This window comes from Salvelinus alpinus, chromosome 21 (genome assembly GCF_045679555.1).
Source record: "Salvelinus alpinus chromosome 21, SLU_Salpinus.1, whole genome shotgun sequence".
NCBI lineage: Eukaryota > Metazoa > Chordata > Actinopteri > Salmoniformes > Salmonidae > Salvelinus > Salvelinus alpinus.
This window is the reverse complement of record NC_092106.1, coordinates 13,474,615-13,490,755: the sequence shown is the minus strand read 5'-3', so window position 1 is coordinate 13,490,755 and position 16,141 is coordinate 13,474,615. Positions and strand designations below refer to the sequence as shown.

The 16,141-nt window shown below is 41.1% G+C and overlaps 1 protein-coding gene across 3 annotated transcripts in view; it reads left to right on the top strand.

The window, feature by feature from the left end:
* Positions 1–16,141, top strand: part of LOC139547885 (serine/threonine-protein kinase PAK 4-like) — a 33,928-nt gene that overhangs the window by 5,832 nt on the left and 11,955 nt on the right. Inside the window, exon 1 of one of the 3 annotated variants that reach the window (XM_071357038.1) lies at positions 11,905–12,222. The exons of 1 other annotated variant lie outside the window; for it this stretch is intronic. The gene's annotated coding sequence lies outside the window, so the exon portion shown is untranslated. Of the gene's footprint in view, positions 1–11,904; positions 12,223–15,222; positions 15,381–16,141 lie in introns of those variants that run through there. One more of the 3 variants, XM_071357040.1, reaches the window with a different exon arrangement.

The following is a 16,141-nucleotide window of genomic DNA, read 5'->3' as shown; positions in this document are numbered from 1 at the left end:
CAGGTAAGTTGACTGAGAACACGTTCTCATTTGCAGCAACGACCTGGGGAATAGTTACAGGGGAGAGGAGGGGGATGAATGAGCCAATTATAAACTGGGGATTATTAGGTGACCATGATGGTTTGAGGGCCAGATTGGGAATTTAGCCAGGACACCGGGGTTAACACCCCTACTCTTACGATAAGTGCCATGGGATCTTTAATGACCTCAGAGAGTCAGGACACCCGTTTAACGTCCCATCCGAAAGACAGCACCCTACACAGGGCAGTGTCCCCAATCACTGCCCTGGGGCATTGGGATATTTTTCAGACCAGAGGAAAGAGTGCCTCCTACTGGCCCTCCAACACCACTTCCAGCAGCATCTGGTCTCCCATCCAGGGACTGACCAGGACCGACCCTGCTTAGCTTCAGAAGCAAGCCAACAGTGGTATGCAGGGTGGTATGCTGCTGGCGGAAATCTTATGTAAATAAGATTTTTCAGATTTTTGGGGAAAAAACGGTTTTCGCTTTGTCATTATGGGGTGTTGTGTGTAGATTGAGTGGGTATTTATTTAATCAATTTTAGAATAAGGCTTTAATGTAACAAAATGTGTAAATAGTCAAGAAGTCTGAATACCTTCTGAATGCACTATTTCATGTTTTTTAGGGGCCCTCTCTCTCTCTGCCCCTGGCGAAAGGTGGAGTCAGCTTTTCATTTGAAGGGCTTTAGCACAGCTACTGCTATTTTCACAGCATGCCTCACTATTCGGCTATTAAAATGCTTTCATCTGCCCATGACCCAGGGAGGCGCCTCACTTTCCAACTTTCAACTAGATGGAGTCTATGCCTCGTTCAGTCTTTAACTCACTTTCTCTCTCTGTTTTATAATTTTATTAAACACAGAATCTAATGGACTTTCTCATCAGTAGCGCTTCTCTCTCTCCCTCGCTTGCACATTCCTGTCTCGCTTTCTCTTCCCTGAGTCCTACCTCACTCTCTTCGACCTCACTCTCTTCGGAGCAACTTAGTCTCACTGAGTGGAGAGTGACCAGAGGATATTATGCTGTAGTCCTGAATATGTGGAGTAGACTGGTCATCTCTTCAGCCCTGGCTTCACATTCTCATTCTCCTGCATTTGTTTCACATTGCCTTTAACCAGTGATTGCAGCTGGCTAGCGTTGTTTTCAGACAAGGCTGATGTCACTCTGTGGGTAACCGTGATAGCATCGTGAATCTCTTGTCATCTATGTCTCTTAAACAAAGCCCTCTCTGTGTAGGTCAGCCTGACTGTAATATAGGCTCAGTGTAGTAGACTATAGGCTACACACAGTGCAGTGAATTGTTTGCAATGTGTAATCGTTTCAATCGGAGAGGTCCACAATCAAGCCAGGACCTGCTTCCCTGGCAATAGAAAGGTCTTGTGTACACAGCTTGGCAGGGGATTGTGGGTAATGGGCTGGCCGCATTTCACCTCTGCTTTAACTGTTGCACAATGAGAGAATAGAATAATGAATTGTGGGTGCAAAACCAGAAGAAAAGGTGCTGTTGTTGCATTATGCAGACATAACCCTGGAATATTCTAAGTGAATGAGGCAGTGTTTTTGTTCCTGCCGGTGAATAGGCCCTGCCACTGTGTGCATGAAAAGAAGAGCACTGAATGTGCAGACTGAGCAAAGACTTAGCTTTGACTGCCATTTTGATATTAATATCATACATTTATTTCAACCAACCTTTCCAAGCTGCTCTGCACAAGCTAGATATTAGCCCAGTGGGCCAACTTTTACTGTGCTTGACAGTATGACTTCATTTTTATTTTGATGATGGTAACAAAGCATAGGCTAATTACAGGGCTAAGCACCGCAACATTACCTTGCCAATTACAGTGTGTAAACTGTAGCTATGTGATTCGTACATCCATGTTCTCCCCCATACGGAGCTTCTTTGAAATTGGAGACTGTGGGTTGACGAGTACGGTTTATTTTTTCATCTTTACTGTTTGCTGTGATTTCTCCCAGGTCCCTTGTGATGTGTGGACCTACTATGTTGAGGTGCAGCCCTCCATGGGCTGCTAGGCTTTGTGTGGCTTGCTGTTTGCACTGGAGAGTTGGAGAGATGGAGAGAGCTCTAGAGCAGGGATGGGTAACTCCAGTCCTCAGGGGCCGGAGTGGCGTTACACTTTTCCCCCATCCCTAGCAAACACAGCTGATTACGCTAATTGCATTCTAAACTGAAGGTCCTGATTAGTTGATTATTTTAGTCAGGTGTGTTAGCTGGGGCTGGTGCAAAAGTGACAAATCAGGCCCCCGAGGACTGGATTTTCCCATCCCTGCTCTAGAGGCTGAGCAAGACCACTAGTTATTGGGCCCAGCAGCACAATAGCATACTGTGACATAAGCTGTGTTTGAATACCCATACTGTATACTACATACTTAATGAGAATATACTATTAGGTCATTTAAGTATACTGTAAACGAACGGTATCGTTTCAGTTGAGGGTACTAGCGCTTCGCCTGTCTACCGGAAGTTGATGCTGTTGCTATGCAACCTCTTGCTAGCCTGTTAGCATAACAAATGACTAGCTAAATATTTTACGATTTCGGGTGTGTTTGTAAATTCAATCTGGAGTGCCAGAGTGCTCTCTGGGCGTTCGTCAATCCAGAGTGTTGTCAGATTGACTGTTCGTAAATTCAGAGCGTTTTCGCTCTCGGAGTGGTCAGAGAGCACACTGGACGCTCTGGCCAAGGAGTAGGGATTTTCCAAGCGTTCAACGGCAGTCAAGCACCCAAGCTAACTGGCTAACGTTGGCTAGCTACTTCCAGATTCAAATGAGAGAACAACCCACTCTGACCATTTTACTCACCCTAGCAGGGCTGTTTTCATGTTATCCAGAGAGTTGGTCACTAACTGTGCTGCTGCCAACAATTTAATTACGCTTTTTTTTGCCAACATTTACTGACGCCGGCCATATTCAACAGGTGTTGAGCGTTCGTAAATTCATGAGTTATTCTACGCGAGACTGCTCTGAAATCGGAGTAGATATCCATTGAATCACACGACTATACTACTTAGCTCAGAATTATGTAAATAATCATGTCAGTAAATGTTGGGTAGTTAGTTAATATACTATCTGCTGTCTGGCAAGTTCGATGTATTAGTAGCCAACTAACGTTAGGTAACTAGCTTTTTCAAACAGAAATTTGCATCCTGTAGCTCTAACTCCAAAAAGTTTTGGGACACTGTAAAGTCCATGGAGAACAAGAGCACCTCCTCCCAGCTGCCCACTGCACTGTGGCTAGGTGACACGGTCACCACCGATAAATCCATGATAATCGAAAATTTCAATAAGCATTTCTCTACGGCTGGCCATGCTTTCCTCCTGGCTACCCCAACCCCGGCCAACAGCTCCACACCCCTCGCAGCTACTTGTCCGAGCCTCTCCAGCTTCTCCTTTACCCAAATCCAGATCGCAGATGTTCTGAAAGAGCTGCAAAACCTGGACCCGTACAAATCAGCTGGGCTAGACAATCTGGACCCTCTCTTTCTAAAATTATCCACCGCCATTGTTGCAACCCCTATTACCAGTCTGTTCAACCTCTCTTTCATTTCATCCGAGATCCCTAAAGATTGGAAAGCTGCCGCGGTCATCCCCCTCTTCAAAGGGTGGGACACTCTAGACCCAAACTGTTACAGACCTATATCCATCCTGCCCTGCCTTTCTAAAGTCTTCGAAAGCCAAGTTAATAAACAGATCACTGACCATTTTGAATCCCACCGTACCTTCTCCGCTGTGCAATCCGGTTTCCGAGCTGGTCACGGGTGGACCTCAGCCACGATATCATAACCGCCATCGATAAAAGACAGTACTGTGCAGCCGTCTTCATCGACCTGGCCAAGGCTTTTGACTCTGTCAATCACCGTATTCCTATTGGCAGACTCAATAGCCTTGGTTTCTCAAATGACTCCCTCGCCTGGTTCACCAACTACTTCTCAGAAGAGTTCAGTGTGTCAAATCGGAGGGCCTGTTGTCCGGACCTCTGGCAGTCTCTATGGGGGTACCACAGGGTTCAATTCTCGGGCCGACTCTTTTCTCTGTATATATCAACGATGTCGCTCTTGCTGTGGGTGATTCCCTGATCCACCTCTACGCAGACTGTATACATCTAGCCCTTCTTTGGACACTGTGTTAACTAACCTCCAAACGAGCTTCAATGCCATACAACACTCCTTCCGTGGCCTCCAACTGCTCTTAAACGCTAGTAAAACCAAATGCATGCTTTTCAACCGTTCGCTGCCCGCACCCGCCCCGCCCGCCCGCCCGACCAGCATCACTACTCTGGACGGTTCTGACCTAGAATATGTGGACAACTACAAATACCTAGGTGTCTGGCTAGACTGTAAACTCTCCTTCCAGACTCATATCAAACATCTCCAATCCAAAATCAAATCTAGAATCAGCTTTCTATTTTGCAACAAAGCCTCCTTCACTCACGCCGCCAAACTTACCCTAGTAAAACTGACTATCCTACCGATCCTTGACTTCGGCGATGTCATCTACAAAATAGCTTCCAATACTCTACTCAGCAAATTGGATGCAGTCTTATCATAGTGCCATCCGTTTTGTTACCAAAGCGCCTTATACCACCCACCACTGCGACCTGTATGCTCTAGTCTGCTGGCCCTTGTTACATATTCGTCGCCAGACCCACTGGCTCCAGGTAATCTACAAGTCTATGCTTGGTAAAGCTCCGCCTTATCTCAGCTTACTGGTCACGATAACAACACCCACCCGTAGCACGCGCTCCAGCAGGTATATCTCACTGGTCATCCCCAAAGCCAACACCTCTTTGGTCGCCTTTCCTTCCAGTTCTCTGCTGCCAATGACTGGAACGAATTGCAAAAATTGCTGAAGCTGGAGACTTACATTTCCCTAACTAACTTTAAACATCAGCTATCTGAGCAGTTAACCGATCGCTGCAGCTGTACATAGTCCATCTGTAAATAGCCCACCCAATCTACCTACCTCATCCCCATATTGTTTTATTTACTTTGCTGCTCTTTTGCACACCAATATCACTACTTACACACCATCTGCTCATCTATCACTCCAGTCTTAATCTGCTAAATTATGGATACTTTGCTACTATGGCCTATTTATTGCCATACCTCCTCATGCCATTTGCACACACTGTATATAGACTTTCTTTTTTTCTATTGTGTTATTGACTGTACGCTTGTTTAATCCATGTGTAACTCTGTGTTGTTGTTTCTGTTGCACTGCTTTGCTTTATCTTGGCCAGGTCGCAGTTGTAAATGAGAACTTGTTCTCAACTAGCCTACCTGGTTAAATAAAGGTGAAATATAAAAAAGAAAAAATAATTAACTAGCTAACATACTGCTGTAATGCTATGCGGTTTGTAAGGATAGCGTAGCTAACAAATTGTCAGCCAATGTGTAACAACTTATTTGAAAAGGCATTACTTTATTACTTTTTTAAACATTTGTCATAATTAGTTAAATTAAAGCAATGAATTTGTATCCACTCTCGTCGGTCTTCAGCTGCATGTTTTCCGACATTTTTCTTTAAATCTGAAAGGTTAAAAAGCCACGCCCATTTTCAGAAGAATTGCATTATGGGCCCTAAAGGCATGGAAATAGTGTCCACTGCATGTATACTTCGTATTTTGGTGAATTTAGTACATCATCTGGGAACTTTTGGCATACAACTATATCCATACTATGACCAATAAGCATACTATGTACTCAATTCAAGTCACAAATAGTGCAGTTAGTATGAGTATTCGAACACAGCTATGGATTACCTGCGCATGTGCATGGGTATGCTTCACTAAGCTACAACGTGATGGCAGCCAGACAGAAACAGCAGAGAAGTTAGCCTAGTTACATTTTATTTTTAATTTTTAATATACAAATATTGTTGCTCTTAGTTGTTGCAGAGGTCAGCCCGATACGGCTGTTTACTTCGGGAATTGCTGACTCTACCTTTTAACTGAATCGGTCAATCAGGTTAACATGAACTCTCCTAATTTGAAATGTAATTGTTTTGTTCCTCAACTGAATCAGCATAGCTTGATATCTCAAACATGCTTGTTAGCTTAGTTTGACAAGATGTTGGAACAGCCCCAGAGTCGTTATGCAATGTAAGTCCTGGCTTGTAAACCCCTGCAGGCTCAACTAAGGAGAACCATTATTACGACTATTGAGTTGCAAGCTGGAAGTTTAGGAAGTTATTCTCATGGGGGGCAGGTAGCCTAGTGGTTAGAGCGTTGGACTAGTGACTGGAAGGTTGCAAGATCGAATCCCCAAGCTGACAAGGTCAAAATCTGTCGTTCTGCCCCTGAACAAGGCAGTTAACCCACTGTTCCTAGGCCATCATTGAAAATAAGAATTTGTTCTTAACTGATTTGCCTAGTTAAATAAAGGTATAAAAAAAAAGTGTATATATATATATATATATATATAGTTCTCTCTCTTTCTTGGCCTATGTGACGGCTTGTATTTTAGGGAGGCCCTTCTCGTTGACTGTCATGAAGTCCAGACAGATTATTTCAGATGTAGTGTTGGCTATCAAAGTACTTTGAACTGACTGACTGACTCCTGTATCCCAGTTAAAGCTCACATTCCATCCTTTATCATTGACCTTTCCACATTCCTCAGCCAGACCTGGAAGTCTGCATGGATTGGCCAAGGCAGCAAGGGCTTTGTTTGAACCCAGCTTCTGGATTGGTTAGTATCTGACATGTCAAGCCCCATTCACATTCACACTGTATTGTTAGGGTTTTTTCACATATAGAAAACTGTTCTTTGTATCTACACTACCCTTGCCTTTGAATGAGGACTCAACTCTTTTGACAGTTCACTTAACATATTTTGTGGTCTGAGTCATCTTTGCTTTCACATTGCTAGTTTTAGAAAGGAACCAAGTACTTTTTCCAACATTCACTCAATGCACTCTGGGTTTTAGAAAGTGCAGGACAAGCCATTCCATCAGAATGTATTATCGGACAGCTAGATATCTACTTATATTTTGGAATCTAATAGATTGCGTTTAGTTAAATGATGAGACATATTTGTAATCAGAAGATACTATTAATATATAAATGTTATTGGTAACAGAATAAATGTCAGAAGAATAACTGCAGATGAAATAATGCTGTAATTGAAAATGTAGGCTACTGCCCCTTTAATAGAGTGTTAGGGGTCAAAATCAAACGTTGTTTCTTGTATTATATTTTGTATTCCATGGTATAGATCAGCGTATCAGGACACAGAACACTTTAGTTTGAGGTTAAGATTTACCATTGCTGAGATCTTATTTTCACATGAACAGAAAAGGTCAAAAAGGGTCAATGATAATCCCTGGAAAAAGGCAGCAAATCATCTGTCTGAATTCTTAATTTTAACACGTTTAGTCCAATATCTTATATAGTGGTCAAAATATTATGACATTTTCAGGGTTGATGTAGAACATAGGGATGGATGATTCATATAAAATATTTATGAAATTAATATGCAATATTATGTAAATTAGGCACTTAATATGCATTAACTTAAGCCCAATAATTTAAGGTAGGGTGGTCATATTAACACATTGTCATGCTTTATGCAAAACAACAGAGTTTGTAACAATTTGAAACAAGTTATGAAATTAGAAAACGTTTTATACTACTTTATGCAAATGAGATGTGTAATATGATAATTGCTTCATTGGAATTATAAAATACAGCATGTTAAACCCATTCATTTAAATTCAGGTGGTTATGTTAACATATATTGCTGTTTTATGCAGAACTGGGAGTCTACACTGAGGGGTAAAGTGTGCACACCAGGTGTGGTAACAGAGTAACAGGGATTACATGATCATGAACAAAAAGCAGGGTTACTATTTACCAATTAGTAACAGTTAGGCTGTATCATAGTTATATTGTCTTCAGTAGCCCAACTGATTAGGCCTAGAGTGACAAAATAATACTCCCAGCCAACCCTGTGTGTGTGTGTGCGCCCAGCATCCCCACCAGCACCGACAGACACACAGCCCAGCACCGACAGACACACAGCCCTGCACCGACAGACACACAGCCCAGCACCAACAGACACTTCTCACCAAGTCTGTACTGCACTAGTCTAATAACATAGCTTACAGAGCCCTCAGAAAATATTCACACCCCTTATTCCACATTTTGTTGCAGCCTGAATTCAAAATGGATTACATTTTTTTCCCTCATCCGTCTACACACACTACCCCAAAATGACAAAGTGAAAACATGTTTTTTTTTAGAAATGTTTGCAAATGTATTAAATGAAATAACTAATTTACATAAGTATTCACACCCCTGAGTCAATGCATGTCAGAATCACCTTCGGCAGCGATTACAGCTTTGAGCCTTTATGGGTAAGTCTAAGAGCTTTGCACACCTGGATTGAACAATATTTGCACATTATTATTAAGAAAATTCTTCAAGCTGATTGATCATTGCTAGACACCCATTTGCAAGTGTTGCAATAGATTTTAAAGACGATTTTAAGACAAAACCAACTTGGCCACTCAGGAACATTGAATGTTGTCTTGGTAAGCAACTTGTGTATATTTGGCCAGTGTCTGTTGGAAAGCAGACTAAACCAGGTTTTCCTGTAGGATTTTGCTTGTGCTTAGACCTATTCAGTTTCTTTATCAAAAACTCCCTTGTCCTTGCTCATAACAAGCATACCCATAACATGATGCAGCCACCACCATTTGGCTGTCCCAGTGTTGAAAGTTCTTAGCATGGCAGTTGCGTTACATTTGGGCTCATGTCGCGTACATTTTAATAACTTACAGTATCGGCATTTTTAGACATTGGTTACAACAGCCATATTCATGTTTTCAAATGATTTATTATATATTTTCAGTGGTGGGAAAAGTACTCAATTGTCATACTTGAGTAAAATATACCTTAATAGAAAATGACTCAAGTGAAAGTCACCCAGTAAAATACTACTTGAGCCAAAGTCTAAAGGTATTTGGTTTTAAATATACTTAAGTCAAAGGTAAATGTAATTGGTAAAATATACTTAAGTATCAAAAGTAAAAGTATAGATTGTTTCTTATTCCTTATATAACCAGACGGCACAATTCTCTTGTTTTGATCTATTTATGGATAGCCAGGGGCACACTCCAACACTCAGACATAATTTACAAATTGAGCATTTGTGTTTAGTGAGTCCACAAGTTTAGAGGCAATAGGGATGACCAGGGATGTTTTCTTGATAATGTTGTGAATTGGACCATTTCCCTGTGCTGCTAGGCATTGAAAATGTAATGAGTACTTTTGGGTGTCAGGGAAAATGTAAAAAGTACATAATTTTCTTTAGGAATGTAGTGAGTAAAATGTGTCAAATATAAATAGTAATGTACAGATAATCAAACTAGTACTTCAAAGTATTTTTACTTAAGTACTTTACACCACTGCATATTTTGACGACCAAATTGACATTTAGTGAAAATGGATTTGTTTCCTGATACTTTTTGTAGAATTATCGCAGAGCGTCCATTGTTTGTTGCGTCACCTAACACCCTACCTTTAGGATAGAAAATCTATTCTAGCTCTTATGTTGTGATTCTCACCAAATATGTTGTCTTCTTACACTTCAAACCCCACAGTTGAATAAACAGATTATGAAGTTTTCTTAGCACATTTTGAACTAAAAACTAAATTTTGGAATTTCTGTGCGTCCTTGGAAATCGCTATTCAATATCCCAAAAACAACACATGTTTTTTCTGCAAACCATCTTCTCTCTTTTGTGGTACCAATGTGAGGGTTTATGGCAGGGGAAACAGCATTGCAGTAGTCTAGTGGGTGGTGCACGTTGGCCTAAAAAAGGGAACCGGATCACACAATTCAAGCAAACCTAACTCAAATCAAATCTCTCAATGGTCTCAGTTCTGTTTGCTATTTTCAGTTCGGTTGGTCATTTTTGAGGGGTCTGGATTTCTTTGAGTGTTCACCCTACAAAAAAAATGGTCTTTAAGGTACCAAGTGAGAACATCCTTACACTCCTGGTGTTACTATGTTATAGTCAGGGGTTGGACCCAGTACGGGCACAGAACAGAAAACTGTAAAATAACAGAACAGAATCAGAGCCAAGAACGAAAAGTGATCTATAATGTTCCAGAACATAACCTTTATTTTAAATGGATAGAAGCCAGTTAATAACGTTTTTTTACATTACGGAGAGAAAAAAATCAGTCCCACAAACGCAATAATATGTAAAGCCCTCACTCTGTCACTAGAAACGTATTCCAGTGTCTGCCTGCCAGCTAAAAATCTTTGTGTGTAAACTACCTGCTCCTCCCCCTCCGAAGCATACTGTAACCTACTGACGTTTCAGCGTGATTCAGAAATTAGGACAGATTTTTAATGAAGAATTTATTAAATTTTTCAATGCTAGTTACGGATACTATAGTTATGTTTCACATTAGATTTGTTAACTACAAAAAGGTATATCTTGTTTTTAATTCTGGTGTCTTCTGCCCACACAAGCTTGTTAGCTAGCTAGCATTGGTCCAACGTTAAGTCAACTCTCGGAAGTTCAGAGATAATCAAAGTTGCTCCATAGAAGCCGCTCCTCCATAGGTATAATTCTGTGGGCCTAATTCAGATAGCTAATGCATGCCATAAAATGCCAGCGCTTCAAGCCTAGCCTTCTCCACCTGCAAAATGTGTTACATCTTGCGCTCTATACTTTTCTAACCATCGCGCATGTAAACAATAGTGCTGAGCTATTAACCAACATTGAATTTTTTCATTATTTAAACAACTAATTGATTAACATTGGTTAATTTATTTGGGGTTACATTTAGTTTTTTTTCTGTGAGCTTGATGTGTAGTTTATGTAGAGATACATTAGATGAAGCCTGAACTGTGCGATGTAGTAGGGAGTTGTAGTTTCCAACAGGCCAATATTCTACAGTTTAGTGCAGAATACTTGGTAATTAATTACAATGACCATAATCCATTGCGCACCCGCTTAAACTTGTCGGGTCTGTGTGGAGCAGACACCGAGAAGAGATAACGCACAAGATGGAGAGGAATCGAAGCAGTTGCTTCACGAGCCTGAAAATACATGATCTAAGTGATTGATGGTCGGTATTCAGCAGTCATAAAGTAAATAAGGCATTCTTTTAAGAACTACTGACAGGGATTTTGTCAGAGAGCATAGGCAGCAGCTCTATATTGATAATATTACTTGGAATGAAATAATAGTAATCAAGTAAAACAAATATTTTATTAAAGTACAGTGGAACGGAACGAAATAAATAGGGGTTCTGTTAAGAACGAAACGATTGGAAAATAATTTCTGTTCCAACCCCTATTTATAGCATACTGTATTCCTTTGCACATTAGCAGCAACTCATTATGATGCAAGTCAAAGGGGATCATTACAAATCTCCTTGGTGACATTTGCTTCATCAGCATTATTTGATTACGTTTGCTTACACTATGAACAGTTTTGATGGAGGAAGCTACTATGCATGTTTTTGTTCCCTGAGAGGCATTTCTCTTCACTGTTTACTTGTGTTCATCCGTTTACAATCCTGTTCAAATTAGCAGTCACTGGGTATTTCACAAGATGCCATTTAAAGCCTTCATAAGACAGTGCTATAATAAATAAGCGAGTACATTTAGTATTTACCAGTAGTTGAACATTCCAGTTTCCCACTACTGTGGCAAAGTGAGTCAAGCTTTCAGTTTGGTCGTGTCATATAATAGATTACATAATAATATCGAGAATGATTTGTCTTGCTTTTCAACCACAATGAATAGTTCGAAGTTATGATCATTGAACAGACACACCACATCTAAAGGCAGTGGGCGTTCCTGGATTTGAAAGAGTCTGACGTGACTCTTTTTACCCCCTTTTCCAGGTGACGTCATGATACTGGCCCGCATTTGTGAAACCATCGGAATGCGACAAAATTGATCTTCTAAGAGATTTACAGTTCTGTTTCGGATTAAGTTATTTATAACTCGTTCTGTCATAAATGTGCCTTTGGGTAAATACGGCGTGTGCACTAACCGCAGCTCTTTATCGATTTGAAACGCTGCGGAAATAACTTCTTGATCTCACTTTGGGGGAGTCTTCTAACAGAGCGAGGCTGCCTGGATAATTTGTTCCTCGTTTGTTCTCATGCGTGACTGTGAAATGATATCAATTGGATTGTATCGCGTTGGATAGACATTCTGGTGAGTAGATCGTAACCAACGTGTTGCTTTACTGTGGTTATTCATTGTTTTCATACTTATTCCTACGTCAAAAAAGCGAATAGAAGCTAACCGAAAATGCTTCTCGACCGTGAGAAGTTTAATCTCCGCTGAAAAATGTATCTTTACTTCTGAGGTCTAAACACATTCATAAGATTAGCCAGCACGTTATTGAAACAACTTATTATAGCGGTCAAATCCAACAAATTCGCTATTTACATACATGATTTTAGTAATAAACGCAATGATTTCTCACTACACATTTCGCTACACAATCTTTACCACCAGCATGTGGTATTCCATGCGTAACATCTGGTATCTATTCACTCCTCCCACTAGACGTGTGCTTCGTAAACCTGCTGACGTCTGTTATTTTTTAATTAATATAGTTGTATTTTGCTAAACAATCATGAAACACTACTTCTCCAGTGTTTCTTCACATGTAAACAACTGTCAAAGTCATCCCGAAACAACGGGATTGCACTCAGGAAATTGGGGGAGGTAGGCTACACCCTGAAGTAACAATATTTTTCAGACTAGCTTTCATCTCTTTGGTAGTGTGTTTGCAAGCTATAGCCTAACGTACATGTTTGATGAGTGCTTTTTTCCGAAAGTAATGAAAACAATGGTGTAGTAGTAGTAATTTAGTTGGATCTGACACTGTCAGTATAGTCACACAAGCACGTGGGTTACATACAATATGGGAAGCTGGTATTCTTATCTTAATTCCTACATTTACTGTAATTGCTCACAGACCTACTCCTCGTTTGTTTTACAGCAAATTGCAGCCCAACACCAGGCTTGGTAAACAACAGATAGGCAAGACTGAGAAACAATCTGGCTGTAATTGGGGGTCGGTTCCAAGGTCACACTGTGTTTGCACTGCACTTTGTAAATCTGCGAATCTCAGAGGTAGAATTCAGTTAGTTTGCACTTCTGACTCAACACTGGGCAGTAACCTCAAATGAAAGATGGCAACAGTAGAGCACGCCCACAAACATCTAGACTATGCTACATCCTGATAAGCTGACAGAATTATTGATGCTACAGGCAGAGTGATGCGGGCAAGGTGAGACAATTCCCTGAAGATGTGTGACCTCATCACCTCTGAACCCAGGTGCAACTCGGCTGCATAGTGTCCGAGATGACACAGCCTACTGTTTTGCATTCAGGAGAGAGCGCAACACACTGAACATTGCAGAGAGAAATGCAATGAATATAGTTGGCATGACATGATTCATGTCAAAGGCATGTGTGTGTTGTACTATACAATATAGGCATATTCCTGTATGAACACAAGGTTTTGCAATGTTGAACAATGGTGAGACCATTAAGCCAGGTGTGTACTCTTAGACTCTGACATAAACATGTGCTTTTGTGATTAGCTATGTCTTTCTCAAACAGTTTCATACAATCTCTTAAGTCTCCCCTGGAAATGAGTCATCACCTGAATCTATCTTTGGTTTTGAAATGTGTTTACATGTCCTTTAACCTCCCAAGTGTTGTAGTCCAAAAATTGTATGTGAGGTATGCCTACATGGGAAAGAGGAAAACCATTTTGAGTTTGCAGAATAAGGCAGTTGATGAGTAGACGTGCCGTTGTCCGGGTCTTTGTGGTGACAGTGGAGTCTGAATGATGAGGCGTTTTCCTGTTAATGGCCGCTGCGTCAGTCATGCCTGACTGTTTATCCTCCAGAGTGGGCCTGCCCTGAGGACAGCTGTTTTGATGTTAACTGGTTTGACCGAGAGCCCCGCTTCAAAGAGTTCAAATTGGGTGTTTTTGCTTTGCTACATTACAGACTTGACACACATGGCTGTGCCTAGAGTCTGGTGGAACACCCCTTGTGCTTGGACAGACGGTAGCTCTCTGGCCATGACCCATCTGGGTCTACACTGCCACAGAAGTGTCTTTCTTGCTGCTCACCGGTGCATAATAGTATGCTAATGTATTGTGAGGGACTCCATAACCGGGAGAGCGTGTTTTGAACTTTACGTTTTTTGTTCACTTTGTGGGCGGTTGCAGCTCTACTCTACATACACAGAGGGAAATTATTCATGAATGGTAGTGATATATAAGCTACGCTTTATGACTGCTTTACTGACAGACAGGGAGAAGAAAATGGAGATAATACATTTGAAAATATTCCCATCCTTTGTTTTTCTCTGGGCCTCTTATCTCCTGTCCTGTATCTGTCTAGTCTGAGTGCATGGACACCTGTCTCTTGCTCCCCCTGCTACCTTCTCCGTAGGGGGAAGTGTAGAACACGGAAGAGTGATTTTGTCTGTCCTAGGGCCTTCTGGGGGAGGTGCTACTACACATGCTGCTGTGACTCTCAGCTGTGCCTCACCTGTTCAAACCTGTCTCACCATTGCACTGCCTGCAGACTGCTGCCTGAGCTCCACCATGTGGTCTGTGCTGCTCTCCACTTTCATTCAGTCACTTATCCTGGGGGAAGGCACCGTTTTATTGATGTTTTCGTCAACTCTAATGTAGTTTCTGATGGTATTTGGCCTTCTGGCATTGAATAATCCTTTTTCCTTGGCTGTGTTAAAATATTTCCCCCATCGTTGCTTGGCTCCACTAAGACAGAGTTTCAGAGGAGCAACCGAATACTTCAGCAAACCACTTTACAGGCCTGTCAGCAAGATTCAGTCGTGTGGGGCTCTGTGGTTGCTGCTCAGTATGTTTCCCATTCAATCTGTTTTTGTAAACCGATAACTCATCTAGCAGTTTTTGTAAACAACTAAATGATCTAGCAGTACTGTCAGTAGCCACTGCCTTATTTGATATAGTCATCATGCTGACTTGTGCGTTCAACTCTGACCAGCAGTAGTGGCTTTTAAATAGTTAATGGAAGGCCCATGTTGACCTCATCTGTGGCCCTTTTTGTACAGGTTAGTGCAGATGGGTGGATGATTCCATTGCACTTCAAACATTCGCTGAGTCAGTTCTAATTTATGGGCCAGTCAGGCGGTATTCCTCAGCCCCTCGCCAAGCACCCCTTCCCTGCAGCTTGGGTGGATCTAGGACCGTGGTCAGGAACAGGCAGTATATCGCAGGCAGGCAGCCCAGCATTTGGATTCAGGGAGAGCCTCCTCTCTGATATCTAAAGCAAGAGAAGGAATCCGGAATGTAAAAGGTGTGTATGTGTGTGTGCGTGTGTGTTTGAGTATAGAGAAATACGCTAGGGGGAAAATGTGCTAGGAAAGGGGAAGTCATTTTTCTCTACAGCTGGGGTCCTTGGGCTCACCTCAGAGTAATACTTACCTGACTAATACATTTCTTGTCTGAAGAAAATTGCTGCAACTTGTAAAAGCTATTTGTCTTTATGGGAGGTCTCCCTACAAGTTATATTGTCATTTTCTAATGTCAACTTGTGTAGGTTACGTACACGGTTGTGTACTCTGTTTATCTCTCTGTGCATTTGCCAAAGGACATTCACTCAGTGTGATTGTGTCAGTCTACATTAAATGGTTTTCAGAGATGCTCTCTAGTAGAGGTCGACCGATTTTATGATTTTTCAACACCGATACCAATTATTGGAGGACAAAAAAAGCCGATACCGATAAATCGGCCGATTTTAATTTATTAAAAAAATTGTAAAATGTTTTTTTTTTAAACACTTTTTTATTTATTTATTCAAAAACACTTTTTACATACATATATAATAAGGACAATTACAACAATACTGAATGAACAATGAACACTTTTATTTTAACTTAACATAATACATCAATAAAATCAATTTAGTCTCAAATAAATAATGAAACATGTTAAATTTGGTTTAAATAATGCAAAAACAAAGTGTTGGAGAAGAAATTGTGCCATGTAAAAAAAGATAACGTTTAAGTTCCTTGCTCAGAACATATGAAAGCTCGTGGTTCCTTTTAACACGAGTCT